Source organism: Phocoena phocoena, chromosome 3, assembly GCF_963924675.1.
Source record: "Phocoena phocoena chromosome 3, mPhoPho1.1, whole genome shotgun sequence".
Taxonomy (NCBI): Eukaryota; Metazoa; Chordata; class Mammalia; order Artiodactyla; family Phocoenidae; genus Phocoena; species Phocoena phocoena.
In genome coordinates this window covers 83,347,343-83,360,499 of record NC_089221.1, presented here as the reverse complement: position 1 = coordinate 83,360,499, position 13,157 = coordinate 83,347,343, and the positions used below count along the sequence as shown (strand labels likewise).

The 13,157-nt window shown below is 34.3% G+C and overlaps 1 protein-coding gene across 1 annotated transcript in view; it reads left to right on the top strand.

Moving 5' to 3' along the window:
- Positions 1-13,157, top strand: part of SLCO4C1 (solute carrier organic anion transporter family member 4C1) — a 62,254-nt gene that overhangs the window by 3,959 nt on the left and 45,138 nt on the right. The window lies entirely within an intron of this gene.

The following is a 13,157-nucleotide window of genomic DNA, read 5'->3' as shown; positions in this document are numbered from 1 at the left end:
GACTTCACTGGGGTTCTAAGATCTAGTTTTTCCCTTAATGGTTTTATTTGCTGTGCCTATAGCTCTGCACCCTGGACATGTTGACTCCTGATTTGAGAAAGAGAGGTAAAACTTGTAGGAGTGGGGCTTTTCCTGAGAACTGAAACTAGCTTTATTTTTGACTCTAGTTTAGAGACACAGAAATTCATGAGTTACCTAAAGTGTTGCTCTGGTCAGTACATTATTTAAAGGCTCAGAAAGGAAGTTTGATTATTTATATTTCTTCCCTTTTTTTTCTCCAAATAATCCTTTTTAATGGAAAAACAATTATGGTAGAGCCCAAGAAATGTGCTAATGAAAGTAGACCTTAACGTTTTTTGTCCTTCCTGAGATTTTTAATAGCAAGTATTGAAATAAAATCAGAGGGCTACAAAATCTGAAGTTTTGATAGGTTTGGTAAGTGAAGAAAAGGCTTATAGTAAGAAGAAAGGAGAACTGGGGCCTCCTGCACAATAGGCATTATTTTTAAAAAGTTAAGATTGTTATATTTGTATTAATTTTGAAAATTCATATTAAAGTGTTAACATTTCCCAAAATCTATTTCCCAATTATAGAATGACAACAAATGGGAAAATATTTTCAATAACAAAGTATATATCTTGCAGTGTTTTAGGGGTGCACTTATTTAGAAAGCAGACTTCATTTTGGAAATAAAAATAGAATATGCAAGCATATGGACCAAGAGAGGATGTTTTAAAAATGTGATAGAGTTTGGAATGAATTGGATAAGGTGAATGTGTTATCAGTAGAAAGAACAATTACTAGATTCTAGTATATTAACTAAGATTCCACAGGATTTTATCAGGCCAACTTCACATATTTTCTCTGGGGGTAGATTTGGGAAAAACACATGTAGACTGTAGTATAATACCTTTGAAATCCTAATTTCAAAGAGGAAAGGAAAAAGCTAATTTTAGTCTGTCACACAAGAAATACGAAACTGATTCTATGATAGCAAAAATATTATTGTGTCTATAGTATTTAGGTGTTGATCTTTCTTTGTACTGAATCTAATCCCTCATTTTTCCAGTTGATCAGATGCCCTGTTTGTTCTTAAAGTATACAGACTTTGTTAAAAAAATCTTTGACTCTCTAAACTAAAACATAAACACCTAGTACAGTGCAAAAGCCTGATTTGTCCTCAGCCGTCTTCTTAGCTTCTTCTCTTGCCATACATGTGTTGAGTTGCAGCCAGTCTGAATAATTTATATTTACTAAAGAGAAATGGCCACAAATTAAGGTGTGTTTGTGGCCAGAGATGAAGCCAAGAAGGTTGCTGAAGCCAGGTTATAAACTTTTAGTACATTATTGTATATTGTGCAAGTTTTCACCAAATTCATATTGATATTTTTCATTATTTTAGTTGAGGTAGATTAGGTAGAGGAATTGGCTGATCTGTAAAAGTTTTACTCTAAGACTCATAATTTAAATAATAGTTTATCTGTGGCAAATAAAAGCAAAAACTCAGGTTGCCCTTACATTATTCTGCCATTCCTATGAGGAATATTTATTGATATGGACTGTACCTGATGCTGAAATAATAGCAGTGAAACTGTTTCATGCCCTCAGGATTTTATATACTAGTGGGAGGAAATACAAAATAAACAAACAAGATAACTGAAGATTGAGGTGAGTGTATAACAGAACAAGTAATGTGAAGTAATAGTGTACAAAAGGGAAAATTTGTGGGCAAGGAAAGGCTATTGTGATTGAAAACTGGTTTATGAGGACCCAGCCAAGGAAGATGATATCCAGGCAGGAGAAAAAATGATCACGGGCTTTGGAGCAGGAAACAGCTTGGCTGGTTTTAGGAATTGTCAGTTTTGGCCAGCATGATCAAAGCGAGAGAGAATGTGGCATGAGATGAATTTGAGAGTCAGGTAGACCCCAGTGTGAGGCATTTGGATTTTCCTTCAAGTGCAATGGGAATTCATGAGAGAGTTTTACACAGGGAAGTACATAATCTTATTTATGTTTTTAATTGATCATTTGGCTTCTATTGTTCTGAGGGACAAGAGTAGATGGGAGGAAATCACCCAGGAGGTTTTTATTGTAGTTCAGGTGAGCAATAAGGGTGGTTGGGATGGGGTTGGTAGCAGTAAAGATCTAGAGGAGTGATTGATTTTCAGTGTATTTTATTTTTTATTTTTTAATGTTTATTTATTTATTGTTTTTCTTATTAGTCATCCATTTTATACACATCAGTGTATACATATCAATCCCAATCTCCCAATTCAGCACACCACCACACCACCACCCCCCTCGGTGGCCATATGTTTGTTCTCTATATCTGTGTCTCAATTTCTGCCCTGCAAACCGGTTCATCTGTACCATTTTCTAGCTTCCACATATATGCGTTAATGTACGATATTTGATTTTCTTCTTCTGACATACTTCACTCTGTACGACAGTCTCTAGATCCATCCACGTCTCTACAAATGACCCAATTTCGTTCCTTTTTATGGCTGAGTAATATTCCATTGTATATATGTACCACATCTTCTTTATCCATTCATCTGTCGATGGGCATTTAGGTTGCTTCCATGACCTGGCTATTGTAAATAGTGCTGCAATGAACATTGGAGTGCCTGTGTCTTTTTGAATTATGGTTTTCTCTAGGTATATGCCCAGTAGTGGGATTGCTGGGTCGTATGGTAGTTCTATTTGTAGTTCTTTAAGGAACCTGCATACTGTTCTCCATAGTGGCTGTCTCAATTTACATTCCCACCAACAGTGCAAGAGGGTTCCCTTTTCTCCACACCCTCTCCAGCATTTGTTGTTTGTAGATTTTCTGATGATGCCCATTCTAACTGGTGTGAGGTGATACCTCATTGTAGTTTTGATTTTCATTTCGCTAATAATTAGTGTTATTGAGCAGCTTTTCATGTGCTTCTTGGTCATCTGTATGTCTTCTTTGGAGAAATGTCTATTTAGGTCTTCTGCCCATTCTTGGATTGGGTTGTTTGCTTTTTTAATATTGAACTGCATGAGCTGTTTATATATTTTGGAGATTAATCCTTTGTCCGATGATTTGTTTGCAAATATTTTCTCCCATTCTGAGGGTTGTCTTTTCGTCTTGTTTATGGTTTCCTTTACTGTGCAAAAGCTTTGAAGTTTCATTAGGTCCCATTTGTTTTTGTTTTTATTTCCGTTACTCTAGGAGGTGGATCAAAAAATACCTTGCTGTGATTTATGTCAAAGAGTGTTCTTCCTATGTTTTCCTCTAAGAGTTTTATAGTGTCTGGTCTTACATTTAGGTCTCTAATCCATTTTAAGCTTATTTTTGTGTATGGTGTTAGGGAGTGTTCTAATCTCATACTTTTACATATAGCTGTCCAGTTTTCCCAGCACCACTTATTGAAGAGGCTTTCTCCATTATATATCCTTGCCTCCTTTGTCATAGATTAGTTGACCATAGGTGCATGGCTTTATCTCTGGGCTTTCTATCCTGTTCCATTGATCTATATTTCTGTTTTTGTGCCAGTACCATATTGTCTTCATTACTGTAGCTTTGTAGTATAGTCTGAAGTCAGGGAGTCTGATTCCTCCAGCTCCATTTTTTTCCCTCAAGACTGCTTTGGCTATTTGGCATCTTTTGTGTCTCCATACAAATTTTAAGATTGTTTGTTCTAGTTCTGTAAAAAATGCCATTGGTAATTTGATAGGGATTGCACTGAATCTGTAGATTGCTTTGGGTAGTATAGTCTTTTTCACAATATTGATTCTTCCAATCCAAGAACATGGTATATCTCTCCATCTGTTGGTATCATCTTTAATTTCTTTCATCAGTGTCTTATAGTTTTCTGCATACAGGTCTTTTGTCTCCCTAGGTAGGTTTATTCCTAGGTATTTATTCTTTTTGTTGCAGTGGTAAACGGGAGTGTTTTCTTAATCTGTGTTGAATAATAGTGGTGAGAGTGGACATCCTTGTCTTGTTCCTGATCTTAGAGGAAATGCTTTCTCTTTTTCACCATTGAGAATGATGTTGGCTGTGGGTTTGTCGTATATGGCCATTATTATGTTGAAGTAGGTTCCCTCTATGCCCACTTTCTGGAGAGTTTTTATCATAAATGGGTGTTGAATGTTTTCAAAAGCTTTTTCTGCATCTATTGAGATGATCAAATGGTTTTTATTCTTCAATTTGTTAATATGGTGTATCACATTGATTGATTTGCGTATATTGAAGAATCCTTGCGTCCCTGGGATAAATCCCACTTGATCATGGTGTATAATCCTTTTAATGTGTTGTTGTATTCTGTTTGCTAGTATTTTGTTGAGGATTTTTGCGTCTATATTCATCAGTGATATTGGTCTGTAATTTTCTTTTTTTGTAGTATCTTTTTCTGGTTTTGGTATCAGGGTGATGGTGGCCTCATAGCATGAGTTTGTGAGTTTTCCTTCCTCTGCAAGTTTTTGGAAGAGTTTGAGAAAGATGGGTGTTAGCTCTTTTCTGAATGTTCAATAGAATTCGCCTGTGAAGCCATCTGGTCCTGGCCTTTTGTTTGTTGGAAGATTTTTAATCACAGTTTCAATTTCATTACTTTTGATGGGTGTTGTCATATTTTCTATTTCTTCCTGGTTCAGTCTTGGAAGGTTATACCTTTCTAAGAATTTGTCCATTTCTTCCAGGTTGTCCATTTTATTGGCATAGAGTTGCTTGTAGTAGTCTCTTAGGATGCTCTGTATTTCTGCGGTGTCTGTTGTAACTTCTCCTTTTTCATTTCTAATTGTATTGATTTGGGTTCTCTCCCTCTTTTTCTTGATGAGTCTGGCTAATGGTTTATCAATTTTGTTTATCTTCTCAATGAACCAGCTTTTAGTTTTATTGATCTTTGCTATTGTTTTCTTTGTTTCTTTTTCATTTATTTCTGCTCTGATCTTTATGATTTCTTTCCTTCTGTCAACTTTGGGTTTCAGTGTATTTTAAAGGAAAAAGAGATGGGTCTTTCTAATGGATTGATTGTGAAGAAGGGGTGACTCCTTCATATTTGGTTTGACCAACTGGAGCCATTTACTCTAAATTGGAAGACTGGGTTAGAACAGAATTGGGAGTGGAAATCAAGAATTCAGGTTTGGACTTAAGTATGAACTGCATACTATATATCCAATGTTGTGACGTGTATTTTTGGACATGTATGTTTATGTAAATGTGCAAGTTGTTCTTTAGTCTTCATTCCTTTAAATGAAAATACTGGTTTGAAGGGCTTCCTCATTCTAATTTTTGATAGATAATGTCACACTGACTTTTTGGAAGGGATATACCAGTTACTCTCCCACAGTCAATATATGAAAATGCCTGGTTGCTATTTTGAAATTTTTACATTATTTTATATACTTGTCTGCTCACGTGAATTAACCCACTTTTGCAAATATGGGATTCTGTAACCAAAAATCTGAGTTATTTATCCAACTCTAAGGAGAATATAGAGGAAAACTGGAGATTTAAGTGAGAAAAGGAAAACAAATTAGTTGAAAGCTTTTTGTAAATAAATTAGAAGCAAGGAAATGTATAATCTTCTTAGGTAACATTACATAAATAACCTAAAGAGTATAACATTAAGAAATAATATTATTAATTGAAATCATACATGTAATTTAATTTGAAACTGACATTGAGAGAATTAACATATTCCCTTGTGTGCTTTTTTTTGTTGCTGTTGTTTTTTTGAACTTGAGGTAAACCAAACTCAGGCTCAGTTTGGATGAAATAATCTCTGTGAGAGGATATTAAAGTAATGTAATATATTTTGTAAGTAGAAGAAAACAAAATATGAAATATGATAAGCTTGTATAATTTCCCCAGGTGTGAGAATTACACAGAAGGAGGTTAAGAGTTAGCAAAAAGGTAGAAAAATGTGTTTGGAATCAGCTTGAATTTTCTATTCTATAAAAAATAAATTTAAGTAAGTTTGGGAAAGTATTTTCTTAAGGGAAGTTTTAATGGACACATAAGGTTTAGAGGTGATTATCTGTCTTTGAATGGAGATAACATTTATCAAAGAGAAGTTTTGCTTGTTATTGGACAAAGGAAGAATTAAATTTAATGGAGAAAAATGCTTCTAAGGGCTAATTTTGGTATGTGTTAACCTGAAGATAGAATAATGTCATAAAACATTTTCAAGTAAATCATATTTGCCACTCACTTTTGATATATTTTAATAGACCATTAACATAACACATCATATTTTAATATAACTTTTAAATATTTTTAAAAATTTAATAAATAAATAAGTCTTTACCACATAACATTTTGTTTTCATTCAAGCACTTTTTAATTTCCTTTGGATGAGTTAATTTAATGTTGGTAAACAAAATAATATTTTCTTCTCTTTGAAACTTTGTGACAGGGGCCATTAGTAAATAGCAATACTTAGGAATTGTAGAGAAGTAATTACTAAATCCAGTAAAGCTCTTTTTTTTTTATTGACCAATAGTTGGATAAATTTTCCTAAGTTATATTATTTTCTTGTTTCTCTTTTCCATCCCTTTCTCTGAAAAGAATGTAAGTCTCAACACTTCCCTTTTGCTTCATCACTAAATTTCTAATATTTTAGAAATGGTATTTCAGGGAGAATGCTGCATTAAAGGACTATGGTTACACAGGCTGACTACCTAAAAATGTTGAACCAGGAAAATGATTAGAGTGGGACTCAAAGTCAGACTTAATTTTTGGTTACTGTTTTGTCTTTGTCTTGTATTCTTAAGGTTTTTTTGTTTGTTTGTTTTTTTAATATGGAATGCTTGCCTAGATTGGAGAAGACTTAGGGCCAAGAATCTTAGTTTTTCAACCACCAGTTCAATACAGGATGCTTTAATTTTGCTTGGCATCTGGGAAATATGTGTCCAGTTTAGTGTTTACTTATTTTGTAAAGTCAATTGTGGACATTTCAGGATTATTGCTTTATATTTTCCTTAAAATAGGAGTTTCACAACCATCATGAAATACTACATACCTTACTGTAGCCAGTTTTGTTGAAATTCAAATGACCTAACTTTTGAAATAGAGGAAACTCACTGAGAAAAATAAGTACGAAAGCATGTGTCAATGAGATGTTAGCACAAACTCTGTTCTGCCCACAGTTATAATTTGCAGATAGGTATAAATTTTAAAATGAGTGGCCTTGAACAAGAGAAAGTAAACATCCCAACATTTCTCAAAATATGATCTGCTGAGCAGAGTTTCTGAAGGTATTAAGATATACAATGGAATATTACTCAGCCATAGAAAGGAATGAACTTGGGTCATTTGTAGAGACGTGGGTGGACCTAGAGAGTGTCATACAGAGTGAAGTAAGTCAGAAAGAGAAAAGCAAATATCGTATGATAATGCATATGTGTGGAATCTAGAAAAAATGGTATAGATCATCTTATTTGCAAAGCAGAAATAGAGACATAGACATACAGAACAAATGTATGGATACCAAGGGGGAAAGGAGTGGGGAGGGAGGAATTGGGAGACTCGGATTGACACATATACATTATTGATGCTATGTATAAAGTAGACAAATGATGGGAACATACTGTATAGCACAGGAAACTCTGCCTAATGCACTGTGGTGACCTAAATGGAAGGGAAGTACAAAAGGGAGGGGATATCTGTATGTGTATGGCTGATTCATTTTGTTGTGCAGTGGAGGCTAACACAACATTGTAAAGCAATTATACTCCAATATAAATTACTAATAAAAAAAAAAGAGTATGTTAAACACGGGTTCCGTAGTTCAATGAGTTTGGGAAAAGGTGAAAGTTAAAGAGGCGTCTCTATTGCATCACTGTAAAAGTGAATGCATTGTGTGCCTCTTTAGTTAGGGAATATGAAATGTATAGTTCTGAACTTATTGACCAGGAACTCCATTGATATGCTTGTCCCTTTTACCCTGCTTCAACTACTCACTTTACATTTTCTCCTCCAGATTAGTATTTCAGTGAACAGGCTTTGGAAAAATCTGCTCTATGCTGTCTTATGTCTAAGTATGTGATTTTGAAGCCCTTGTTGAATTTAGAAACTTCCTTATGGCCAGCACCTAGAACAGCGTGTGATAGATAGTAGGTACCTGAGAAATGTTTGTTGAGTTGTCAAATATATAAATGAACGATTGGATCCCTTCAACGGAGGCATATTAGGAGTCTGATGAATTGTCCTTCTGTAGAAGGCAGTAAGAGTAGGTAATGGCAGATAAAGGCGATCTGGGATTCTCTGTTCACATTTTCCATAAACTTGGCTTTATGGAATAAACATATTCCATAAAGAATTTTCTTTTGGCCACTGACTTGGGAAGAATTGTAAGTTATCAGAGGCAAAAATTATTTGCCATAGATGATCTTTACAGGTAAGATTTTGGATCTGAAAAATTTGCAGTATGAAAAAGGAAGCTAAAATGAGAAGCATATTCAGAAATAGAAGCAAAATGCAGTGATATTCTATTTTTGGTTTTCATCTTAATTACTTGATAAAATATTGATTTCACTATGTATCTACTGTACTTCTAAAGTGGTGATAAAATGTCAGAGTTATTTTTTCATAGACTGTTAGTAGTGATTACCCTTATTTGTCTTCATGTATGAAATAAAAAGAAATGCTCTGGTAGGACATTCAAGTGGACCATAGGCAAAGTTGTGTCTAACCAGGTATAATGTATGGGAGGTAATGATTAAGTAATGCTTTTTGCTTACATCAGAAAGGTTGGTAAAAATGAGGTTTGTGGTAAGAAAGAAATGAGGAAATTCTTTTTTCTTAGTCACTGTTCTTAAAAATGCACAAATAACCAACGTGTGTTTTAATGTATTTTTTCTCTTTTATTTTAATGCTGTTAGCACATTACACTGAGTGAAAGTATGCAGCAATATAGCAGGGATATTAAGATCAGACAAAACAGTTTAAATTTTTGCTCAAGCACTGTATGATAGAGCTTTGTGACCCTGGACAAGTTTCTTCAACTGTAAATCATGATGGGGATAGTAACTGCTACTTCATAGGAAATTATACACAAATAGTGATAAGGCGGTGCCTGGTGTGAGTAAGTGCTCATTAAATAGTAGCAATGAATAAAAATGATGTTCATGATAATTAAGTAACAGCTATATTAATGTAAAAAAACTGCCTTTCTCGGTTTGTTTACTTATTGTCAATGATAGTTACAAGATAATATGAACAACTAAAAATCTTTCAATATGATACATACTTTTTTTTTGGTGCCCCTTGATATTGACTTATCCCAAAAGTTTGGCTAAACACTTTCAAAGTAATATATTAGAAAAGGTTTTAATTAGCTATGTTTCCAAGATTGTATTCTTTTTATGAGATAAGAAAATAAATTTATTTGCTGTAGCTCAGATTAATTGGAGCTGCTCAATATGACATATTAAATATTGCCTTTTAGATAGCCAAGTTGACTCTTTCTAAATATTTAAAATTTTTTTTCCTAATTTTAAACATGATATGTCCCTTTGCAAGCCAATCAGAAGCTAGAAAAATACAAACAAAAATGGAATAGAAGGAAAAAAAATGGAATATATGGAATAAAAAAGTAAGGAAGTAAAATTTGTTTATAACAGAGCCTAGATAACACTGTCAGTATTGTTCAGTACACATTCACACATGTATTCACAAATAGTTATGCATAATTACACTTTTACATTACATAGTCATTAACACACACTCATGCACACACATTCTCACACCCTCTTACTAACCTTTATACATATTCATACATCTTTACATCACATTTTCACATATACGTTCAAATGCACATTTTTAAAGAAACAAGATTTTGAACTTATGGATATCTACTTTTTTTTTAACTTAGAATATATATTGGATATTGTAAATATTAAAAAAGACAAAACTGCAGAATATTTGTTTTTATTTTATTTCATTTTATAGATAATATGTTCAATCAACCCTCCTTTGTTGTGATTTTTATTAATACATTTTATTTTTCTGATTAGAAAAGTTCTACTGGTCATTGCAGACAATTTGGATAATACTAAGAAGTACAAAGAGAAAAAAACCCAATTCATTATTATTCTTTTCTCAAGGAGAACAACTTTGAGATTGTCTTAATATTTTTATTGTGCCTATTTCTTGTAGAGTTAGTATAATATTTTTCAGAGTTTGCAGCATGTGAGCACTTATTCTTGCATAGCATTCCATTTTATATTTTAATGATTCTCATAAATATTTACATTTTAAAAGTTTTCCATTATAAGTCATCTCATGATAACATTTTTCTGTTTCAAGATTTTACTATATTTTGGGAGTTACACAGTATTTAACATTTTGGAGTTGGCTTTTTTCATTCAGAACAATTCTGTGAAGACTCATCAGGGTTGAATTTATCAGTTGCTCATTCCTTTTTATTGCTAACTAGTAAGTATTCCATGGTATGGATTTACCATAGTTTGTTCAACCATTCACCTGCTAAAGGACATTTGGGTTGATCCCAGTTTTTTGGTTATTACAAATAAAGTTATGAACATTTGTGTACAGATTTTTGTGCAAACATACTTTTTAATTCTCTGGGATGGATGCCTAGGAGTAAAACCAATGGGTCATATGATAGTTCTCTACTTAGTTTTTTGAGAAACTACTGTTTTCCAGAGTGTACCAATTTATATTCCCATCAGCAATGTATGAATGATCCAGTTTATCTGCACCCTTGCCAGCATTTGGTGCTGTCATTATTTTTTGTTTTAGCCATTTTGATAGGTTGTAGTAAAATCTTATTATGCTTTTAATCTGCATTTCCCTAATGGTTAATGATGTTGAGAATCTTTGCTTGTGCTCATTGGCCATCTGTTTGTCCTTCATGTAATATCTTTTCATGTTTTTTGCCCATGTTCTAACTATATTGTTTACCTTTTACTGTTGAGTTTTGAAAGTTACTTCTGTATTCTAAGTACTAGATCTTTGTCAGATAGATGGTTTGAAGATATTTTCATCTCGTCTGTAGCTGGTCCTTTGCAACATCGTAACAGGGTTTTTCACAGAGCAAAAGATTTTAATTTGGGTGAGGTTCAGTTTATCACTTTTTTCCTTTTGTTGTCGAGTCTAAGAATTCTTTACCTAGTCCTAGATCCCGAAGAGTTTCTATTTCTTTTCTTCAAAAAGTTTATCGTTTTCCATTTAAATCTGAGATACATTTTGAGTTGATTTGACTCTCTTTATATTTCCAAATAACATTCTCTGTTTACTCCTTTTAAAAACAGAAATGTATAACTAATGTATTTGTCACAATAATCATTACGGGTTGGAAAGGGGAAAATACACAGGAGTCACTGATTCAGAGAAATCCTGAAATCCCACTGGGAAGCTGTCATGCTTGTTCCTTGAGTAAACTCTCCTTCTGCTTCTTGGGAGGGGCTTCATAGTTCATTGTTCTCTGTTGGTCTTTTTTAAAAATTATCCTTGGCTATATTTAAAGAGGGCAAATGGAGAATATATTACTTAGATGCTTAGAAGCTGTATCAGCCTGTTTCTTGCCTGTAGAAATTTGGGAACTAAGGGACATTTTAACACTCATTCTGTCATAATCTCTCCTAGAAGAGGTTAATGGTTCATCTGATAGTGCAGATGTTTCAAAAACGAATTGATTCAGATATATGTGCCAATAACCACACACTTAGTTTTGCATTATATCTTGTCTTAACCTCCTGTCTCTCTGAACTTAATTAAGCTTATCAGATTAATGGGAGAGTCATACCCTTAGGTACTTTGCCTTGAGCCATATTTTCCAATTAAAAGTATTTGCTTGGGGCCACCTTAATCCATTCAATGGCATTAACAGGGAGTGGGGCCATAGCCTTGGTTTTATCTACATCACAGGCTGTTTTAATTAACCTTTGCTGCTCAAAGGCTTTCTGAGTTCTGAGTTCTGGAACAAGATAAAGTTCTTGCAGCAGGTATGGACAGAGTTTATGACAGTGTTTATGGCAGACAGGGAAGATGTAGGAAGCCTCGGGCAAGTCTCCAATAGGGAAATCCCAGTGAGGACACCTGGGTTTCTGTAGTAAGACCAAGCTTTTCTGCCTAACTATTCTCCTTTTGAAAAGCAGCTATTGGTTTGCTCTTTAATGCTGGTAAACAGGATTATGAACACCGTTCAACCTGGACTCCCCATCATGAAGTGTATGTTATCTACTGTAACAAATCATAAAATTAGACGTGAAAATTAGACATCTCATTGTTGGTAGATGCAAGCAGATTTGGAAGGCACAAATAACTATATAGGCAGGTATCTCATACTACTATCCTGCTTGTTTTTATTGACTTTCACTTCCTTCTTTTTCAATAGAGAAAGGTTATTATAGGCAGAAGTTAGCATGGTCTTACTACAAAAACCTAGATGTCCTTATTAAAAGGATCTCACAGAGTTCCTTGTGGCTGGCTAACAGAGGAGGAAGAGGTTTAGCCTGGCTTACAGTGGGTTTTTGCTGGCACCCACCAGAGATGAACATTTTGAAGAAAAACCCCAGTCAGGCATGTCCCTAAAAGGCAATGGTCAGTGGAAATTCTCTTGACAGAAGGGAAGGCCTGAGGTACAGATTTATATTGATTCATGCACAACACTAATAGATAAGCTGGCCAGTCAGAAGCTTGGAAGAAAACAAAAATGAAAGTTGTTTACAAGGTACGAGGAGTTCCAGCCAAGAGATTTGTAGTATGCTTCTGGGCATGGGCCTAGAATGTAAAGCTATTTTTTCCCACATGTTAATACTCACTTGAAGGCATCCTTTGTAGAAGAGGCTCTCAATCAGGAAGAAAAGATGGTCTGTACAGTGAGTGTCAATCAGTGTTTTTCCCCAGCCACTGTGGTGCTTGTGGAATTGTCCCATGTAAAAAAATGGCCATATAGCATAAAAGGAAGCTAAACACGGGTTCCAAAAATGCCCTTTCCCTCATAATGGCTGGTCTAACTACCTGTACTGCAGATTGGTTGCTCAGTTTACCAATTGCAGGGGTCAGTCCTGAGAGCAGTGATTTGGTAACATTCCCTAGGGCAACCACTATACCCCAGGGCAACGAAAAAATATATATCCTGGTTGCAATTTGTCCTCCCAAGACAAGTAAATCTTCTAAATATGAATTTATTTTCACTGCCTGCAATACTTCTACCAAC